The sequence below is a fragment of the Tachypleus tridentatus genome, chromosome 1 (assembly GCF_004210375.1).
Source record: "Tachypleus tridentatus isolate NWPU-2018 chromosome 1, ASM421037v1, whole genome shotgun sequence".
Lineage (NCBI taxonomy): Eukaryota > Metazoa > Arthropoda > Merostomata > Xiphosura > Limulidae > Tachypleus > Tachypleus tridentatus.
Window position 1 is genome coordinate 168847914 of NC_134825.1, and position 22467 is coordinate 168870380.

General features: G+C 33.1%; 2 pseudogenes; both read left to right on the plus strand.

Moving 5' to 3' along the window:
• The first annotated feature begins 2467 nt into the window (after positions 1 to 2467).
• On the plus strand, positions 2468 to 3289 carry LOC143233505 (glutamate--cysteine ligase catalytic subunit pseudogene; annotated as a pseudogene).
• A 454-nt stretch (positions 3290 to 3743) lies between these two features.
• On the plus strand, positions 3744 to 4295 carry LOC143233514 (glutamate--cysteine ligase catalytic subunit pseudogene; annotated as a pseudogene).
• The last annotated feature ends 18172 nt before the right edge of the window (positions 4296 to 22467 follow it).

Below are 22467 nucleotides of genomic sequence, written 5' to 3' on the forward strand. Positions count from 1 at the left end.
ATCTTTGATATGTGGTAAAACGTAACAAACAGACATGCTGAACATAAAGACAAATATACATAAATTACAAATATTTTGTGAGGCAAAACGTCTGAAGATCATAAACTATACTATCAAAATTCATCGTTTAAACCGACAAACATGAATGAAATGATACAATATTTACAATAGACAATAAGCATATAACAAAGCAACACATCTGGTATATATTTGGAGATTTTGCTAAAAATATAAAACTTCCACAGTATATTTTATTAAAGAAACAATAACTCAATTGATAAGGCTGAACGTAATGTATTTGTGTATTTTAGTGTTATAAAACTTGTTACACTTTAGAAAATATTTGTTGCAATTTTTTTTTCTAAAAATCAGTTTTTCTTTTATATGCAAAAACGGCTCGTTTGGGTTCAGAAAATATTTTACGTAGAAGAGCGAACTACGTAAACTACGTTTCTCAACCCAAACGAGCCGTTTCTGCACATAAATTTCTCAACAAGTGGGTTTCTTGACATCACAGTTTTTTTTTTTTTTTATAGCAGCTGACAGCTCACTAGCTGACCCACATAACTTCACTATTACCTAACAACCAATTGAAAGACAGAGCAAAGTGCAGTTTCAGAGTGGAATATCTTAAACATTGATCATAGCACATTTTATTTTGTAATAAAATATAACAATTTCTTATTTTGGTGATAAGAACACTTAAATGAAACAACAACAACAACAAAAAAAAAAGTGAGCACCGAAGCGTAACAACTTGTTTTTTTTTTCCTTAGAAAGGAATGAATTTGAATGTGGCTAAGTCAATAAAATTTTGTTTCCCATTGGCTTAGCGGTAGGCTCAAAAATTTATCATGTTGAAGTCCAGGGTTCAACCACTTCATGGTGGAAACAGCACAGATAGTCCATTACGTTGATTTACACTGAAAATAAATAAACAAAACCTACCAGTAAATTCTAAATTACTTTCTTTTAAAACGCTAATAATTTTTAGGTGATAAATGTAAGTTTTATGTTTTTCTCTGTCTACCTTTCAAGTTGGTTGTTTTAGTAGTGTTATGACTAATTGTTGGATTAAACAAGGGTTTTTCAAGGATAATTTTTGCTAAGATAATTCGTGAGGTTTATTTCAGAATTTTCTATTAAGTAGTTTCTCATCAAGTACTGTGGCACAAACAGGATTGTCAACTGTGTAAAAGTTTGGTTCAGTGCAAACATGTAGCTAAATCATATCACGTATAGTATTTCTATGTGAGAAACATCAGTTATTTTAATATATGCTAATCGGCATTTATAAGTTTGCAGTGTTTAAAATGGATATGCAGAGACGTCAGTGGGATGTTTGTTTCAGTTATAGTTGAGTAAAGATTCGTCTGTTAGATGTCTCTTTCGTTTTGAGTTGAGAGACTCGTCAGTTGCGTGTGTTTTGTCTGGAGTGAAGTAAAGATTTGTTAGTAACATGTGCGTTTCGTCTAGAATTGACTAAAACCTCGCTCGTAACATTTATGTTTCTTCTGCGCTGAGTCAAAACTCGTCAACTAGAAGTTTGTTTCCTACGGAGTTGAGTACAAATTAACGAATAGATAATTGTTTATTTAGTTTGCTGTGAATTTCGCGCAAAGCTACACGAAGGCTATCTGCGTTAGCCGTCCCTAATTTAGCAAAGTAAGACTAGACGGAAGGCATCTGGTCATCACTACCCACCACCAACTCTTGGGCTACTCTTTATTAATGAATAAAGGACTGACCGTCACATTATAACGCCTCCACGTCTGAACATGTTTGGTGTGACGGGATTCGAACCTGTGACTCTGAGATTATGAGTTGAGTACCTAATCCACCTGGCCATGGCGGACCAGATAATTTGTACATACAATCGAAGTTCTATGTGATTTTGGCTTTAGATTTTGTTTAAAACATTGGTTTGTGTGATTAATACATTACAATCTAATGTTTTGTCAGTTTTTGAAGTGTAAAAAAGAAAGATACATCTGAAATAGAACACAAACATAAAATTATGTTTCCGCTTGTGTTGGCATATGGAGCGCCATTTTCAAATTTAAAATACACAGTGGTAAGTCAATAAATACGTATAATAATAATAGCTTATAACTTGAAACGCAAACTTGAAGATGTGATGTAACTAATATATTTTTCATTGTCGTCATCTCTTCTCTCTAACTCTATATATTTAGTTGTCTGTTTAAGTTAATATATCCAAAGTCTGCGATGATTTTTTGTCATGTAACCATTACTTGCTTACCCTGGTAGTAGAGAAAAGAAATTATAAACTACAGCAATTATCAAGGGAACTTGAACATTCTACTGCGCAGAATCTGAATCGAGCGTTGAAGCACAAGGTCGCATACGGCATATAATAGTGAACGTTACTAACGGCGACACGCCCCGAAAACCAAGTCATATATTAAATAACGTTTTTAATAGAAAGGCTATAACCAACACCGTCATGAGATTATTAAATAACCCACATCCTCTAAATTTTGAAGAATTGCTAGAACACGTAGATAAAGTGCGAAATCTAGCATGTCGTCAGTTTATTTACCACTACAACCAACACAAGTATAGAAGAGATGATCCGTTCATGTGGGGTGACGAGATTGAAGGCCATATTATGAAGCTCAACCAAGAAAGTAAAACAGTAAGACTACATTTGTGCGCTTCCAAAATTTTAAAGAATTTGCGTGAAAAGAGCAAGTCACTGGTTGGTTTGTGGTCGGACGAAGTCATGGAATCTATGTTAGAGAGTTGCCCCAAAGAGCCATATGGAGATGTTTTGGAGTGCTGTGATGAAGTTGAGAAAAACATGAAAGAACGAAGAAAAGAAGTGTTAGCGAACCTTGGAGAAAACGAAACCTACTTAACGTTAACAATGTTCCCACGGTTTGGGTGTAGATATTTCACCGAACCATCGTATGACCCTACACCAGATTCTGGTATCTTGAGATCCTTATTTATACCAGATGAATCTCTGTGTCAGGATAACACAGTGTACAGGACATGTGTCATTAATTCTCAAAAAAGGAGAGAAACACGAGGCATGGTAAATATTCCAATTTTTAAAGACACGCATACACCAGATCCTTACATAGAGGATTTACAAGCACTCGGTGACGATGGAGAATCGAAAGAAGTTGCCAAACCAAATCATGTTTATGAAGACTGTGTAATGTTTGGACTCGGTAGCTGTGCCTTGCAAGTCACCTTACAAGCATCCTGTTTGGAGGAATCCAAATTTCTGCATGATCAGCTGTGCCTTTGGCTCCAATAATGATGGCATTGAGCGCTGCTTGTCCAGTCAGAAGAGGGTACTTGACAGAACTTGATTGCAGGTGGCAGACACTATCTGACAACTGTGACGATAGGTCCAGAACAGAAGTATTCCACCCTGAAGAACTGAACTATAAACTACCTAATACGCCTCGATGGGAATCAAACGTTTTGTACTTGTCTAAAGAAGGTTCCGAGTTTAATGATTTGCCTCTTTTGATCGATGAAAGATTTTACCAAGAACTCGTTTCACACGGAGTAGACTCACAACTTGCACTTCAGCTAGCACGATCCCTATTGAGAATTCCGCTTTTGCTTGTTGGGAACAACTGGAAGAAACTGAAACTGAAACCAGCAATATGCTGACAGTATTACAGAGCTCGTACATTGCAGCAGTGCTTTTCAAAGTTCCTGACCCTTCAGCTAAAGCTTTCTGGCGTCTTGAGCTCAAGGCAATGGACGTACAAATAACAGATTTTGAAAATGCAGCTTATGCCATATTCGTTTCACTTTTCGCTAAAGTTTTCATGGAGAAGAGATTGAACTGGCTTATTCCTATGAGCAAGCTTCAGGAAAATTTTATGGTTGCACAAAAGCGAAATGCTGTTTTGGAAGAAAGATTTTGGATAAAAAAAGATGTAAGTTGTACCACAGAATTAGAGCATAGTATTAAACAGACCAATAGCAGCTTGAAGCGTGCATCTGTTGATGAGATAATTAACGGGTCAGAAGGTATATTTCCTGGCATTATTCCAATCATACGAGAGTATGTTCGTGAGAAGGGTACTCACGATTCTATCATTGCTGTAGATGGCTACTTAAAGCTTATACAACAACGTGCTTCTGGAAAACTCATGACAGGTGCACAGTGGATTAGAAAGTTCATCATGAGTCATCACAACTACAAACACGATTCTTTTGTCGGTGAGGACATAAACTATGACCTACTGACAACTCTTGATCAAGTTCAAAAAGGTGACATCCAATGTCCAGAATTATTGGGTTGAAGGATTTGTTTAATTATAACTTCATACATCCTTTATAAAACTATATTAAATTGTTGTTGTTTTTAGTGACTCAAGAACTTAGTAACATTTGCTATCCAGAATTGCCAGAATTTTTCATTTTAGTACAACTTCGTTGAGATGTTTTAACTGAATTAACAATCAATTTTATGCATGGCTACCCTAGCATTTCCTTGAATTACTTCATAAATTATCTATAAAATTATTTCGATTCTGTTTAAACTTGAAGTAAATTATTCTAATGAATTTGGTATTGAAACCAATTAACAAAATGTTGTATAACGGGTTATTAGTTGGATTTACTTAAAACTGACGAACGACAACTGTGACAACTGACCCTCACACAAATTTCAAATATGTTTTGACGTGTCACTTATTGTTTGTGGTTACAGGCTCATTAAAAATACGATTTATTTAAGCCTAAGTAACTTTAAGGTTTACTTAGAGATTAAAACAGTTTTACTTTCATTAAATAGCTTACATAGTGACAACATTTAAGTTTTAAAAGAATAACTGAGTGTCTTGACAATAACTATCTAGTTCTCCTCACAGGATTTAATATTCTTAACCATCACCGTGTTTGATTTTCACTAAATAACGCTAAAACTTTCTTAAATTTTCTTCTTAAACTTACATATATAGTCAGGTTTTATCAATGTTTATGACAAAAGAAGCAGTACTTCAAACGTTTGCATCTTCTGATCTGACTAATTTAAATACAGCAGGGTATCTATGTTGTGTCCCTGCGGGGATTGAACCCTCAAACTTGTCACCACAAAACTTTGGAAAGTGACAGAAAATATATTATATTACAGCATTATGACATATGACTTAATCACAATGGCGTTTACTTAAATAGTGGATTTGTTTAAGTTTATGTTAGTAGTTAATAAATTAAATAACTTATTGATATACTAACATTAGGTTTCTCTTTGTTAGTAGTTGATAGATTATATAACTTAGTTAAGAGTCAAATGTAATTGTTAAAGTAAATGCTTGATAGTAAATAACTATTTGTGGTTAGATGTGCTTAAAATGCAACATGGAATGGGCACGTGCCTCCCGCTGTGCTTAACATGCAACACGGAATGGGCAGGTGTCTCCCGCTGTGCTTAACATGTAACACGGAATGGGCAGGTGTCTCCCGCTGTGCTTAACATGCAACATGGAATGGGCAGGTGTCTCCCGCTGTGCTTAACATGTAACACGGAATGGGCAGGTGTCTCCCGCTGTGCTTAACATGTAACACGGAATGGGCAGGTGTCTCCCGCTGTGCTTAACATGCAACACGGAATGGGCAGGTGTCTCCCGCTGTGCTTAACATGTAACACGGAAGGGGCACGTGCCTCCTGCTTCAGTTACTGGGGGAACAAAATATATAGTTTGCTTCCCCACTTCTTATTCTTCTTTCTTTTCTCTTTTTCAAAATCAACTGAGTTTTCAAACTACTTTTGATTTCTAAGGACAATATTAACAATTATTTTATACAGACAAAACTTTCAAACTAATGATTGGATATATCCAACTACAAGGTAATATCAAAGCATTTAGCTGACAAATATTTTGAACTGCTGTTTATTCTTAACTTTAAGAATAATACTTTTGCTTTTAGTGGTTTAGGAATAAAAACGTTTCCTTCGCTAGTGAGTGATTCTTAACTGTAGTCTAAGATATAGTTTATTAAGCTTTTTTGTCCTTCTCACGTTATAAGTAAAGCATCCCTATTTGCTGAGTAAATACCAGAAGATTGGCTTCAAGTGTTGGCATATAATAGGAGACATCTAAGGATTTTCCATGCCGTATAATAAACCTCTTTAAAAATAATCTAGATAAACAACCAAATTTCTTCATAAAGACTTATCACTAAGAAAAAACTAATATTTTATTTATAGTGAGAAAACATAACGTTTCAGAAACACTTTAGATAAGAATGTTGATTTTTTACATTAACTCGGATGAAACCTTAAAACCACTTGCACCAACCATCTCTCACTTGCTTCGTCTGTGCGAGCACGTGTTATTTGTCTCGATACAATGTCTGGTTGAACGAAAGTGGTTGCTGATCCTGTAAGTAAAAATCAGTAATAAATATTCAGGAAATTGCCATGACAGAAAATGTGGCAGTACTGCATGTTCGTGTTTCTGAACTTCACTAACCCTACTTTTCAGAACTCTTTACACCATGTTATGTGGTGATGTTTTTGTTTTGTTTTATAAATTCCAAACAACGATAAAGATATGTGTTATCGCATTAAAATTTGCTCTCTCGTTTAAATTACAAAATTTTAAAGAAACACTGTATTAACTGAATGCCATGCACTGTCCACTATTCAATATTCACTCAAAATCCTCTTCTTGAAAATTCTACATCTTTTCCTACATTAAATTATCTAGTATACTATAAAACTGATACTGACTAAAAACTTGCATTAGTCAATGATATTTTTAGCTTATTAAGTGGTTATACATGTTTCCTTTGTTATACGATACATAGAATAAGCCCTCCAGTGACTTAGCGGTATGTCTGTGGATTTACAACGCTAAAATCCGGGTTTCGATACCCGTGGTAGGCAGAACACAGATGGCCCATTGTGTGGCTTTGTTCTTAATTCAAAACAACAAACTACATAGAATAAATATTTTATTAGACTTATTTATTTGTTTTGGTACAAAGCCACATTAGGTTTTCCTACTGAGTCTACTGCGGGGAATCAAACCACAAATTTTAGCGTTGTGAATCTGCAAACTTACCGTTGTCCCATCAAGGGACTTGTTTTAGTCAATAAAGGTTGGAATAATTAAACATTGTATAAGTTTATGGAAGCTATAACGAATAAATATTGTCTAAGTCTGTGAAATATATAGTGAATAAATATTGTAAAAGTTTGTAAACTCTGTAGTGAGTAAACTTTGTTCAAGTCTATAAAAAATATAATAAATAAAACATTGTTTAAGTATGTAAAACCTGTAGTGGATAGACATTGTCTAAGTGTAAAATCTGTAGTGAACACTTTATTTAAGACTGTAAAATCCGTAGTGGATAAACATTGACTAAGACTTAGGCTTTAAGCATTCAAAATATATAGTGAATAAATATTATACATGTCGTTGAAAGCTATATTATAGTAAACATACATTGTTTAAGTTTCTAAAATTTATTCTGAATCAGTATCGTCTAAGTCTATAAAATATATAGTGAATAAATATTGTACACATTGTTAAAAGCTATATTGTAGTAAATAAAATGTTAGCTTCTAAAAAGCTGCAATGAATAAACATTGTCTGAGGTTACAAACTCTTTAGTAATTTAATTTTTATTATTCTATAGAGCGTAAAAACGGTCTAAGTCTATAAAATCTACATAGTAAGTGGAACTTATCAAAGTATATAGATATATAATGACTAAATAATGTTTGAAAGCTCGTAAAATCTACACTGGATGAAACACTCTAACCACATGAAAATCGTGTAAGGCTGTCAGTTGTAAAACACGCGTTGTTTTACATTTTATATTGACATTTTAAATCTATTATAATTAACCCTCTTTTTTATGCTAGGACTATAAAATCTATAGTATTTAGATACTGTATTAGTCCTAGCTCAGTATTTAAGGTTATGACATTATATTAGTTTATCACAGTTGAAGACTATCTTGACTGTAAAATCTATGGTGATAAAAAATAGTTTTTCGTCTGTGATTTCTGTGGTGTCTTAGAGAATATAATTTCCACAGGATGCAGAAATAACATTGATTTTAGCTGTTTTGGGGATAAAATTGTTTATTGTTTACCGGTAATTTTTATTACTCGTCTCAAACATCCTGACTGAGACGATATATCAATGAATGTCTACAGAGCTTGTACTACATCATTTTAGGCAATAATTTAGAGATTGCTAGAGGTCAAATAATCTATGCGTCAAAAACTAATTTCACTCAAGGTAAAGTTCTGTATTTAAGTATGTATTGAAAACTATAGTTAATAGGCAAGTACTTGTTTGTTTCTTTTATGTAGGCGGAATAATTGAAACTTTTGTATTAACGAATTATTTTATTTAGTTACTTCTTTTACGTAGGCGGATGGATTGAAATTCTTATAGTAACGAATTGTTTTATTTGTTTGTTTCTTTCATGCAAGCGGAATGAATTGAAACTTCTATATTAGCAAGCTATTTTATTTAGTAAATTCTTTTACGTAGGCGGATGAACTGAAACTTTTGTATTAACGAATTATTTTATTTAGTTACTTTTTTTACGTAGGCGGATGGATTGAAACTTTTGTACTAATGAACTATTTTATTTGTTTGTTTCTTTTGCGTAGACGGATGGATTGAAATTTTTGTAGTAACGAATTATTTTATTTAGTTACTTCTTTTAAGTAGGCGGATGGATTGAAACTTTTGTAGTAATGAACTATTTTATTTAGTTACTTATTTATATAGGCGGATGAATTTAAACTTTTGTATTAACGAATTATTTTATTCAGTTACTTCTTTTACGTAGGCGGATGGATTGAAATTTTGTAGTAACGAACTATTTTATTTATTTGTTTCTTTCATGCAAGCGGAATGAATTGAAACGAACTATTATATTTAGTTACTTATTTTATATAGGCGGATGAATTGAAACTTTGTATTAACGAATTATTTTATTTAGTTACTTCTTTTAAGTAGGCGGATGGATTGAAACTTTTGTACTAATGAACTATTTTATTTGTTTGTTTCTTTTGCGTAGACGGATGGATTGAAATTTTTGTAGTAACGAACTATTATATTTAGTTACTTATTTTATATAGGCGAATGAATTGAAACTTTTATCGTAACGAACTATTATATTTAGTTACTTATTTTATATAGGCGGATGAATTGAAACTTTTGTATTAACGAATTATTTTATTTAGTTACTTATTTTATATAGGCGGATGGATTGAAACTTTTGTAGTAATGAACTATTTTATTTAGTTACTTATTTTATATAGGCGGATGGATTGAAACTTTTGTACTAATGAACTATTTTATTTGTTTGTTTCTTTTGCGTAGACGGATGGATTGAAATTTTTGTAGTAACGAACTATTATATTTAGTTACTTATTTTATATAGGCGGATGAATTGAAACTTTTCTATTAACGAATTATTTTATTTAGTTACTTCTTTTACGTAGGCGGATGGATTGAAATTTTGTAGTAACGAACTATTTTCAAGGCTCAATAACTTAATGTTATTGCTTGTTTCATTTGTGTATTGGCGCCTTTTCTAAGATACTGAAGTATTGTTATAAATAAAATATTTTATAGATGTTTTATTGTTCATATCAAATTGCTATTTCTGATTCAAGAACATTCTTGACACTTTCTTATTGCGTACGTCAAAACGTTGATGGTAATTTAAAATGTGACACAAAGAACAGCATATTATCGTATCATTGCCACGCGTTGAATTGTCAATAGAAACCCATTTGTTACAGAAAAAGATTTGTTGATATTTCGTATACTGTTGATGGTACATAACGTTAATAGTAACTCGATATTTTTGTAGCTCCAGAAAACAACGTTCATATTTGCTTCCTTAACATAATGGCAATAGTATTGCTTGTATCTCAATACTGTTGTGTCTTTAAAAGGCAACGTTGTTATTTGGTATGTGCTAAAATATAGCATGTAACTTAATATTTCTGTCTTATAAACACAGAGTCGTTATTTCGTGGGCCTGGCATGGCCGAACGCGTAAGGCGTGCGACTCATAATCTTAGGGTCGCGGGCTCGAATCCCCGTCACAACAAACATGCTCGCCCTTTCAGTCGTTGGGGCGTTATAATGAGACGGTCAATTCTACTATTTGTTGGTAAAAGAGTAGCCCAAGAGTTGGCGGTGGGTGGTGATGACTAGCTGCCTTCCCTCTAGTCTTACACTGCTAAATTAGGGACGGCTAGCACAGATAGCCCTCGAGTAGCTTTGTGCGAAATTCCAAAACAAACAAAACGTTATTTCGTAATGACGAGAAACACACTTGAAGCAACAATGTATCTCAAGACTGCTGATATGGGTATTAAAACTTATACTAAAATAAAGTAGATAACAACGTTTCGACCTTCTTAGGTTATCTCCAGGTTAACCTGAAGTTTTAATACCCATACCAATCGTCTTAAGATACAGTCGTTATATGTTGTACGAGTGTATGGATCAAAATAATAACAGTGACAGGATATTTTTATTTTTAATAAAAGGCAATGTTTTTATTTTATTAGTATGTGAATAGAAATATCTGGTATCTCAGTAACTGTGTGAATTGGGAAAACTACGTTGTTATTGTTTAAAACTGGTTTGTGCATCAAAATATGTAGAACTGAATGATTTTCAGACAGAGTATTGGACTTTGTTATATATTGAGTTCACATATAAAGTGAAATGTAACTATTATATTATGACTGAAGAACGTATATATATATATATTGTGGTGGTTCATGTTGATAAACCGAAATAAAGAGCTTAATGTTCGTATACAATCTGGAATCAGTGACACTCACTGCTTAGCAGACCACAACATCTGAAGACTGCCTGAACACAGAATATTTTCTAAAGCTACTATTTAGATTTCTCTATTATGACAGAGTGTATAAGTACTACAATCACGACACACATTAGAGCTTTCCTGAAACTTAGATTTTCTAAAAAATATTTCTAAATACGTTCTTTAAACTGAGCGCATAAGTAAAACGATTTTGTTTGGATACGCGTACTTTTTCCATAAATTAAACATTTGCAAAACAATTCGCAAGACGTTTATCAGTCTGCACTGGGATATTAAAACACAGTTAAGTTTGATTTTCATATAGATTCTGTTCAACAGTTTCTTTGTTTTACCACGAACGACACTCTTCCTAAATAAGATGCTATGAGAATCACTTTATTTTTGGATACCCTAAAAGAGTGGCCCAGGTTGTCCATCTGGGTTTTAATCTCTTGCATGATTTAGCGAGTAAGATTTATTATATAAGTGTTATTTAATTTTGGACAATCCATGATTCAATGTTTCTATGTAAGCTCATTACAAAAGGGTTGTGATCAGACTTCCTTTTAATGTAAATGGTACATAGTATTCAAAATGAATAAACAGTTCCGCAGACGTTGGCTTATGGTACGAACCAGCTCATAAAACAGCATTACCATTTGTGGTAAGGGTGTTATCTTAGTGTTCTATACCATTAAGTTAATATTACAATGTTTTTCATTTATTAACAGATAAAGGGTTAAATACATTCTACATTATTCTGATCCTGAACGATAGTGTAGTCATCTGCACGTCTGTAGTAATATAAATTCTGTTGAGCTTTCCCATAACTGTTTTCTTAATGTATAAAGAAATGAGCTAAGTCTAGTATTAAGTTGAATCCTATAGGCCTTTTTTACCAACTAAATTAGATTACTCGTAAGTACAACTTAATATATTTTTAAACTTGTTTCGGTATTCCATCTTTGTTTCCTCCTCACTCTACAGACAAAATTTGTACAACTTCTATGGCTTCACAGGGTGATATATGAGCGAATAGAAATTAGACGGGCCCAGCATGGCCAAACGTGTTAAGGCGTGCGACTCGTAATCTGAGGGTCGCGGGTTCACATCCCCTTTGTGCCAAATATGCTCGCCCTTTCAGCCGTGGGGGCGTTATAATTTGACGATCAATCCCACTATTCGTTGGTAAAAGAGTAACCCAAAAGTTGGCGGTGGGTGGTATTGACCAGCTGCCTTCCCTCTAGTCTTACACTACTAAATTTGGGACGGCTAGCACAGATAGCTCTCGAGTAGCTTTGTGCGAAATTCAAAACAAACAGAAATTAGACACCATTGGCCTTTTTTTTTCAATCATATCATAATTTATCGCTAACGGAAAATAACCTAGAACTTTAGTCCGCTCACGTCGAGTCATATTTTTAAAACGTCACTCCCTCTTATCCAGCGACGTCTGGTAATACGTCACGACAGACTTGATGTTATATTTTTATTTTAAATGTGTTAACTGTTTCCAAATGCACAGACCTAAGTCTTGTTTACGATAGTTTATCTTGTCCTAAAATTATTTCAGACTCTTAATTTCGTAAAAAAAAAAAAAAATTAAAAATCCCTTACTGAAATCATAATCAATCGTTTTGGTCATCCCATGTTAAAATTTTGAGTAAATTTCAAGGTATGTATTTTAAGGCTCTTACATCTCTCCCTTCTCCTCCCCACACACACAAAAAAAAAAAAAAACACAACGAGAAAGCCATGAAACACGTGCCAAAACAACGCCATATTAAGATTTACATTACAGAAACGAATCTCACAAACTAAGCACAGTTTAAATATGCAGCTTAGATAACACACATCTAATTGCTCTCTTTGTGAAAAAACAACTCCAAGTACTTAACAAGCATTAGATTCAAACAATTATGCGAACTACACAATTGTAAAGAAAAAAACAAACATTTTCTTCTCGAACAACCTGATATTGTTATTTACATTCACGGCTCAGAATCATGCAAACTGTACACAGTACGAACATATTTTATAAACAGAGGATCTTCGACAAGGAATTCCTACACTCAAGTTATAAACTGAATATTGTTATCTTATATTTGAAGATTTTCTACGGGCCTTACACAAATGTGACATCTACCTTGCAGCTAAAAATTTCGACCAGATTAGTACTCATATATCAAGTCTTGCTCTGTTTTCAATAATTGAACAAGGGGGGAAAAAAAAGAAACCCGTTTCCCATCTAAAATAATTATACACTCTTTAAAAACTGTGAACGAATAAGGGCATTATCATCACCAAACCTGGCGAAATAATTGGACCATTATTAGGAACAAAATATGTTATCTTAAAGATTTGGAGCATATTAGACGGTACTACTAAGTTTAAAATGCTTGGTAACATATTAGTAAAACGTAAAAGTTAGGTATCATTAATAGAACTGTTTAAGAACAATACACCCACAGGGTATATTATATTAACTACCTAATATTCATAAAGAAGGTTATCTAGTCAGACACATTGTCTCTCTAATTGGTATTTACAATAAAACTTTGAGCTTCCGTGAAGAAGTTTCTTACTGATGGTTTTACAGTAATATAAACCATCGAGTTCGTTAAGCCATAAAAGGCTACTATTTGATAAAGAGTTATTCTGTGCGTGCTGAATCTTTATTCACCAGTAAACCACAGATGAAATTATCGTCTAAAATATACATAAACATAGTCTGTAATAAGGAGGAAACAACCAACATAATATGTAAGTTAGTTTTCAAAAAATCTCTTAAACCCGACAACCGAAAAATCTGATTTAATTTTGAATGGAAATACCTATGAAGAGATATATGGAGTGGTTATGAAATCCAGCTTGGCAGCAGACTTAGCTAGTTTATTTTTCTCTTTCATGAAAAGCAATGGCTGAATAACTGTTCAATAGGATTTAAACCTTGATATTACCACAGGTATGCTCATGATACCAACAACAGTTTTGAGGATCAGAACCATGGTGAACAGTTTCTCACTTATATCAAACATGCAACGATATAATAATGTAATATACTCGAATTATATTAACATAATTATAAGTTATAAATATAATTATATTATACAACAGTATAATATACAGTAAAATATCTGAAGAATGGTAGCATCTTTTCTTAGATACTTAAATCACTCATGATAATTTGTTTTATCAGCTGGTTTGTACCATAACACAATCTTTACAATGATGTTTATTCACTTTAAACGTCATGTACCATCTAAATTTAAATAAAACCTATTCGAAACACTTGTATAGCGAGTTTTAATTGTCATTAATGACAGAAATGTTATATCAAGAACTATCTGTAACAGAAGGCGTGAAGGCTGGTCGTTTGGAGTTCAACTTAGCACCAGTTATAAACGTGTGTGTGTTTTTTTATAGCAAAGCCACATCGGTCTATCTCCTGAGCCCACCGAGGGGAATCAAACCCTGATCTTAGCTTTGTAAATCCGTAGACTTACTGCTGTAATAGCGGGGACAGTTATAAATTAATTTATAAAATCCAGGTTGTACAGTTGCGAGTGGAGTACCAAAGTCACGAGCTCGAGAAGGTTTACAACTAAAATAAATAAATGACAAAAGGACTAAGGCACAAATTAATAAATAACACTTTAATTAATTCAAAATATTCAAACACTCTTTCAACTATACAGTAGCAAAACTAAACTGGGAAGTCTCAACAATAAGAGGATCAAATTCCTGGTTTTGAGTGAGTAACTGAGTCTCGATTAAGCCTTCAGTAATATTTATTAGATCTGGCATTACATAAAACAAACTTATCTATCAGGTCGTTATGCAATAAATATCCAGACATAGTTTAGTTTTTGTCATGTGATTAGTACTTTTCTAAAGTAATTTGTGACAAGTTTATTACTTTTCAGTAAATCTTACCAAGTTTACAAATGAATTCAGTTTTACCATCGTGTTACACATTATACATCATTTCCTAATTAAACTGTTATATTAGATATGGTAGCAATAACTACTTACACAGAATTTGTACGTTGGATATTAATCAGGTTCTGCCAAAACTGCCATAGTTTCTTCAAGTAGCCTCTCGGACAGCCTCTGAATTCATCATCGGAGAAATAAGTTTTGGTCCAAAATCACGACTTCTTATTCACAATTTCGTATATTCATATGATGATCCAAATAGCACTACATGCCTTCTTTGCAAGTAGATCCTCCATTTGATTGGTTCGATTCCATTGTTTTATAAATCCAAAACCAAAACTAAGTAATAATTGGTTATAGTCGTAAGCTGTTAATCACAGCTTATCGAAATGTATATCTCCACGTTTTCTTTCCAGTCAAATTTCTGATGGTGTTCTTAGATTAGAAAACCACCGGTTTTACTTCATATATTGCAACTTGGATGCATCATATTATTTACTTTAAAGCTTCTATTTCCTTATCTGAGCAATCGCTTAGATCTAGTTTATATTAGACATTCACTGGTGTACACGTCTTTCCTTCGCTTGACATGTATGTGTATCATACATGAATATTCACGAAAAATTATATTTTTCCTTCACTGAAACATTTGTAATTCTCATAAAATGCTTCAATCCTTTTCTCTTAAAGAAATTCGTATTCCCAATAAAAATTTCGCCACACAGCATCCACGTTTCTACTTCTCTCATGATGTCTAAATATACTTAATGTTGTGACTAACAAGTGTCTTGTTTCAGTTTACATTAAAGCCTTAATATTAATTTTATATTTTAATGTATAGTTATTCACAGAAGTATTCGTTTTTAATCGCTCTATGGCGCAAAAATATAAAATAATGTTTCACATTTTTCCATTTATTTGAAGTTAAGCACAAAGCTGCATAACAGGTTTTGTGTGCTCTGCCAAACACGGGTGCCGAAATTGTTTCTAGCATTGTAAGTCCGCAAGAACGTACCGTGTTTCTCCGAAAATAAGACAGGGCTTATATTAATTTTCACTCCAAAATATGACACTAGGGCTTATTTTCGGGGATGTCTTATTTTGATATATTAAAAAATGAAGTTACAAAGTAAAACTATTAAACTAACCATTTAAAATAAACTATTATTAAACTATTAAACTAACTGATTAATACTTAAACAAACTAATTAACTAACTATTAAACTAATTAATAAATTAATTTTTTTTTATTTCTTTCCTCTTCCTGCCACTCTTAACTAGGGCTTATTTTAAGGGTAGGGCTTATATTAAAACTATCCCCAAAAATCACACTAGGTCTTATTTTATGGGTATGTCTTATTATCGGAGAAACACGGTACATTGTGTGATTAGTAGTGAACCGCTGGAAACCAACATTATTACAGATAAATGTAAAAACATCTCCAAGAGATATATAAAACTGGACTTCTTGAGAACTAATAACACTTGATAAACAACCCATAATTACGTAATACGTTGTTTTATAAAACCACTTGCAAGTTTTCTGTGAGAATTTTAATAGTGACAACGTTTGAAAGATAGCTTCAACACGTGTGAACTGAAGATATAAAGTTTGAAACTAAAAACACGTGTAAAATCTTTACATATAAATAGTTTATATAATGTGTAAAATAAAAAATACATTTATAAGTCAATACATGTAGCAATTTCTGTCCTCCATAGTTGTTTACTGATCTTGTGTTTGTTTTTCTATATGAATCTGTTGTTCTTTTGCACAAATTATTCTCTTAACAAATCATTTTTCAGTTTTATGAACTCGGAATCTGAGATATCAGGCTTGTCCAATTGAGATTCATAATTCTTCTTTCTATTGTTACCAACAAACAGAAGTTTCTGGAAATCAAGATTGTTTTCTTTCTCTTTTTTTTTTGCCTCAGGAGCTAAAAGTCTTTTGCGAACCATCATCCTTTGAGTATGAAGTTTGGTTGTATATTTTTCAACAGTGCAGGTGAACTTTGTTCAGCGCTGGAATTGCAAGCCAGACTGTGCCACGTTAGGCCAAGTTGAAATTCTAAACTTGCAGCTGTTTTATGGTAATATACACGTTTTGATCTACAGATCTGTTTGCCAGCTATAAACCTTGTCACAAGATGCATATAAGTCTCTGCTATGTTGCTTGTTCAATTACTTATCAGACGGTTTTAGTCATGTTTCCAACACGTGTCCAAAGTATAAACTATCAAAATGAAACGTCTTTTTACCTGCGGGACAATGTACATAGTTGTGATTAAGTAATCCCTGTTGGCTGGGTTACTGTTCCAGTGGCCAATACCAAGCATTATCTTCCTCCCTAATCAACACTGAATGATACATAAATGATCTTCACAAACAGTACGGCTCTCTCACTCTCGTTGTTTGGGTATATATATATATATATATACGCGTGTATACCCAGAAGGGTCAGGTGAGGTGCACGTGACTTCTTTTGTTTTTTTCTTGTTGGTGCGAACTGCTTAGTATATTAATAGTCACTACATGAGAGCCAGAGTGACCCACATTTACTCTGGCCCCTTTCTGGACAATGCCAATATATTTTTCACCATCAGTTCCTTAACTAATGAGCCCCCCGCCAATACAACGATAAGTCTACAGACTTACAACCCCCAAATCAAAGGTCTGATATTAAAGGAGGTGAGGCATATGTCCAGGATGTCACTTGTATTTTGTAGCATACGTGGTACATGCAGGTGTACTATCGTTTATTAGGGCTGTGTTATTTTCATCGATGAATTGTAATAGGTTTCTTTCATTTGTGTTGATGGATCTGCATTCAAAGTTCTTACGTTTACTCTTCAGATCACCTATTACAATTACAATTGTATCTTGTTTGTGGGAAAAGATGTTGTGGAATAGGTTTATATCAATGCATTTGGTTGGTGAACAATAAACACCTGCTATTATTATAATTGAATGGTTATTTATATTATATTTTCATTATCGTTGTTTATTTTATAATGTCAGCAACTGGAAGGTTGTTTTTTACGTTTGTTTGTTTGTTTTGGAATTTCGCGCATAGCAACACGAGGGCTATCTGCGCTCGTCGTCCCTAATTTAGCAGTGTAAGACTAGAGGGAAGGCAACTAGTCATCACCACCCACCGCCAACTTTTGGGCTACTCTTTTACCAACTACTAGTGGGATTGATCGACACATTATAACGCCCCCACGGCTGAAAGAGCTAACATGTTTGGTGTGATGGGGATTCGAACCCGCTACCCTCAGAATACGAGTCAAGTGCCATAACCACCTAACCTTGCCAGACCTAGTTGACAAGTTAGTTTCAACAAGGAGACAGGAGAAACTGTTTATATAAAAACGAATAATAAAATAATAATAAATAATACATGGTTTCTTTTTCTTATAGCAACATCACATCAGGCTATCTGCTGTGCCCACCCAGGAAATTTGGAACTTGACAAAAAAACAACAAAAACTTTGTTATATTCTGAATCACTTTGAAAAATTTCGTGAAGGGTTTTAACAATGAAATAATTAACAATTTTTAGATCTTCTATAAAACAAATTTTGGTAGTTTTTTATTCCATAGGTATTCTATCAATGAGCAATTACAAAGATCTGCAAAATACTAATGTAGTTTACACAAATTTTACTTAAACACATGCTTTTATATTTATGCCTACATGAAAGCTTATAAAGTAATATAAATGAGAATGTTTTTGGAAAATCTGAATTCAAATTATTTATTTTTATGCTTGCATATGTGTGTGTATACATGGATATATACATAGTGACAAAACTGTGACTCGTGTTATGTATATGTGTATGTGTGTACCTGTATATACGACAAAACTATGCCCCGTCGTATGTATATGTTGGTGTGTGTATACATCTATATATAATGACAGAACTGTGATTCTTATTATGTACCTGTATATATATATGAGTGTGTGTAAATGTGTACTAATGAATGCATACAAAATTGTGACAGAAGATTTGAAAGTTGGATATTTCTTCTCCAGGGCCAAACTGAGAATAAGTTTTTATCCCTGTAATGATAATTGGTTGAAGTGCAGAACTTTTCGTAAGTGAAAAGCTCAAACCATGTCAATACAGTTAACGATTAACGATAAACTAAAAGTGTCGACCTCGTTTTCATCTGTGAGATTTTATGTGAGCTAAGCCTCAATGCATTTTCTAATGGCATTTTTGCAATTCATCTCTTTTACAAAAAATTGTATTACTTAAAGAGATTTATCATTTCAAGAGTAACTCATAAACATAATTAAAGTGGTTAATCTTGTAGTTACGAGTTTACTTACGATTGGTTTTACTTTATGACATATTAAAACTACCACAAAATAGCATGTTTAACTTTGTTTTTTGAATTTTGCGCAAAGTAACAAGTATCTGCGCTAGCCGTTCCTAATTTAGCAGTGTTAGACTAGAGGGAAGGCAGCTAGTCAGCATCACCCACCGCCAACTCTTGGTCTACTCTTTTAGTAACGAATAGTGGGATTCATCGTTACATTATAACGCTCCCACGGCTGAAAGGGCGAGCATGTTTGGTGTGAAGCGGATTCGAACCCGCGATCCTCGGATTACGAGTCGAAAGCCTTATCTACCTTGCATGTTTAAATTAAAAAAAACGTTTAAAAATATTATATTTTAAAACCAAAGTAAAAAAAAAGATTAACTATTCATATGTGATGTTGAGTGACTAATTACAAAAGATGGACACTTTAGCGACATAGTTTTTATATCGTAACTGAATTTTGTGTTGAGAAAATAACTTTTTAAAAATTCATTTAATAAAAGAACTGTTCAGTAAGTGGCCTAATTTCAACTTGTAATTGCGCAGCTAGCCTTTGAGTAGCTTTGTGCGAAATTAAAAGAAAACAACAAAAAATCAACCTTTAATTAAATCTTTAATGTCTTGAGTTTTCTAAAAAGTTATTTTTAAAACATTTTATTTACCAATCTCGAAAACGCACATGGAACGTCATTTAAATACCTGTATAAAGATGAAGGAAAATCTTTATTCGCAAATCCTTTCAAGCTAAAGACACTCTTGATTACTCTAAATTGTATTATATTAGCCTTAATTCTTACACATTTTTCGGTGGAATTAGCAGATAGGCCGATGTGGCTTTGCAAAAAGAAAACGCAACACACATATTTAAATTTATAGCATATAATTTTTCAGGAATAGTTAAAATTTCTTTTATGAACCCAACTGTATTTCAGCTTAGTTTTAAAATGTTTTAATAATCTATGTATACTCTGGATATTCTAAAATTAGTCTGAGTTTTGTTTTTAATAGAATAAAAGCAGAAAGTAAACTGTTACGATTTCTCATTAAACCAAGGTCTTTTACTTAAACGTTTTAACACTAGGCGGCTTAATAGAGCGTCACTGAGCAATGGCGTGTGATTAAACTAACGATAACAGAAAATCAAATTTGGTAAGATGAACTAGGATTTATTGAATTATATTGTGGGAAAAAAATCTTAACCACCATTTAACTTTTTAAGTTATTTATACGCTAACCAGAATATAGTTACGAAGAAACAACATTTTTTATATGCCTCGTTTTTCTGCTCTTTGTAGTACGTGTTTGGGTAATGTTCACAGATAGTCAACAATAGCGAGATTATCTTGTGATGTTGTACAACCAGTGAAATTTTAACTATTTCAGTCAGTAAACAAATTAATTAATCTTATTGGTTGTATTTCATTTACAATGAACTAACTATTAATTGAAATTTATTAAACTTTACAGAATTTATAAAATACGGTATATAATTTATAATACAACTTGGTTAATAACTGGTGTTACCGATGATGACCAGTTGTCAGACATGTCAACTCATCTGAATTTCCCGTGATCCTCATGGAGTTGATGCTCGTTGCATAGTCTCACATAAACATCATAAAAATTAACAAATGCAGCTGTTGGGTTCACTTGCTTTTAGGATATACCATTTTAACAAAAATGAAAATAATTTTGATTGTGCAGACCCACTATATGTGTAATTTATAGGATGGAATATGTGTTGATGAAATTCATAAATTCCGTCTTTGGATGTGTATTTTGTATAGTTCAGTGAGTAAACTGATGGCATTTTGGTGTTCTTAGATTTGGAATAATACATTATTTGCACCCTACTTTAGAATAATTTACATCCAAATGAACAAAAGTATCTTGCAAGGAGACCATTCTTTTTTTACCTTCTTAAGGCCAAATAATGTCTGAGGTTTCTCCTCATGGCTCTGTGTTTGGGCTCATCTCTTACTGTTAGTTTTGGAGATGCTGTTTCATTTTTTCTGAATGTAAAAATTGACATCCCTGCAATTGCAATAGACATTACCTTTGTAAAGATACTGTATCATTATGATTAGACTGCATCATGGTTGAAGCCTTCAAGGACTTGAAATTTACCATAGTACAGTTGGAGAATGAACAATTTCTCACAAAGTTGCCAGACCAAGAATTTAATATTTCCATATTGTTGCAACCTTAAATAAAAAAATGTAGTTTTATCATTGTTTACTGCTCTCAGTTCTTTTTTTTTAATTTGCCTCTAACCTGTTTTATTCAAACATTTGATGTGTAATTAATTCAATAGTTTAGTAATACTTTGTACAAGTAATATGTCAACAAAATGAGAGTGTATGTCAGACATATATTTATTGTTTTAAATTCTTAAATATGCTCTCCCTTTCAGCCATGAATGCGTTATAAGGTGGCGTTCAATTCCAGTATTTGCTGGCAAAATAGTAGCCTAAGAGTTGGTAGTGATGACTAACTGTCTTCCCTCTTGCCTTTCACTGCTAAATTAGAAACGTATAGCGCAGACAGCCATCGTGTAGCTTTGCGCGAAATTTAAAACAAATCATTCTTCATTTTTATTTCAAATTTGAAATCAGAGGAATGTAATAATAGCATTTCAGAAACCTCTGATTTTGAATCTGAAATTGGTAAAATAGGAGGTATGATATTTAGGAAAAAAAACATCTGCACTTTATGTGATATTTTATCACAAATGTTAGGCCTATTTGTTTCTAATACAGGGTGTTCGGAAAGTCACTGTACACTTATATATTTATTAAGACATGTTTCAATATACAATACAGGAGGTAAATATGAATGACAATTATAAACAATGTTGAAAGTGACCCCTGTTGGCATCAATACAGGCCTGGATCATTCTTATTTTGTTTCTAAACACCGCTATTAGTTGCTGGCTTGAAATAGACTGAATAGACATATGATTACAAAACTGCACAGTGACTCTCCGAACACCCTGTATTTTGCCAACTGTTGGCGTTTAGTTTGCGATTGTTGGAAGCAAATAATAGACTATAACATATTTGTGTTCGAAAGATATTGCAAAGTGTAGTATGCATTATTGACATTTTCTGACATTGGGGATTAATCTGTTCAAAGTAAAGATGCGTTTATTCTTTAGTGTTATTTACATATTTTTAATTAGAAAACAATTATCTAAAGTGTAGCTCTTCCTTATACTTGCCCGACATGGCTAGGTGGGCTGAGGCGTTCGATTCGTAATCTGAGGATTGCGGATTCGAATTCCCGTCGCACAAAACATGCTCGCCCTTTCAGCCTTGTGGGCGTTACAATGTCAGTCACACTGCTCGTTGGTAAAAGAGTAGCCCCAGAGGTGGCGGT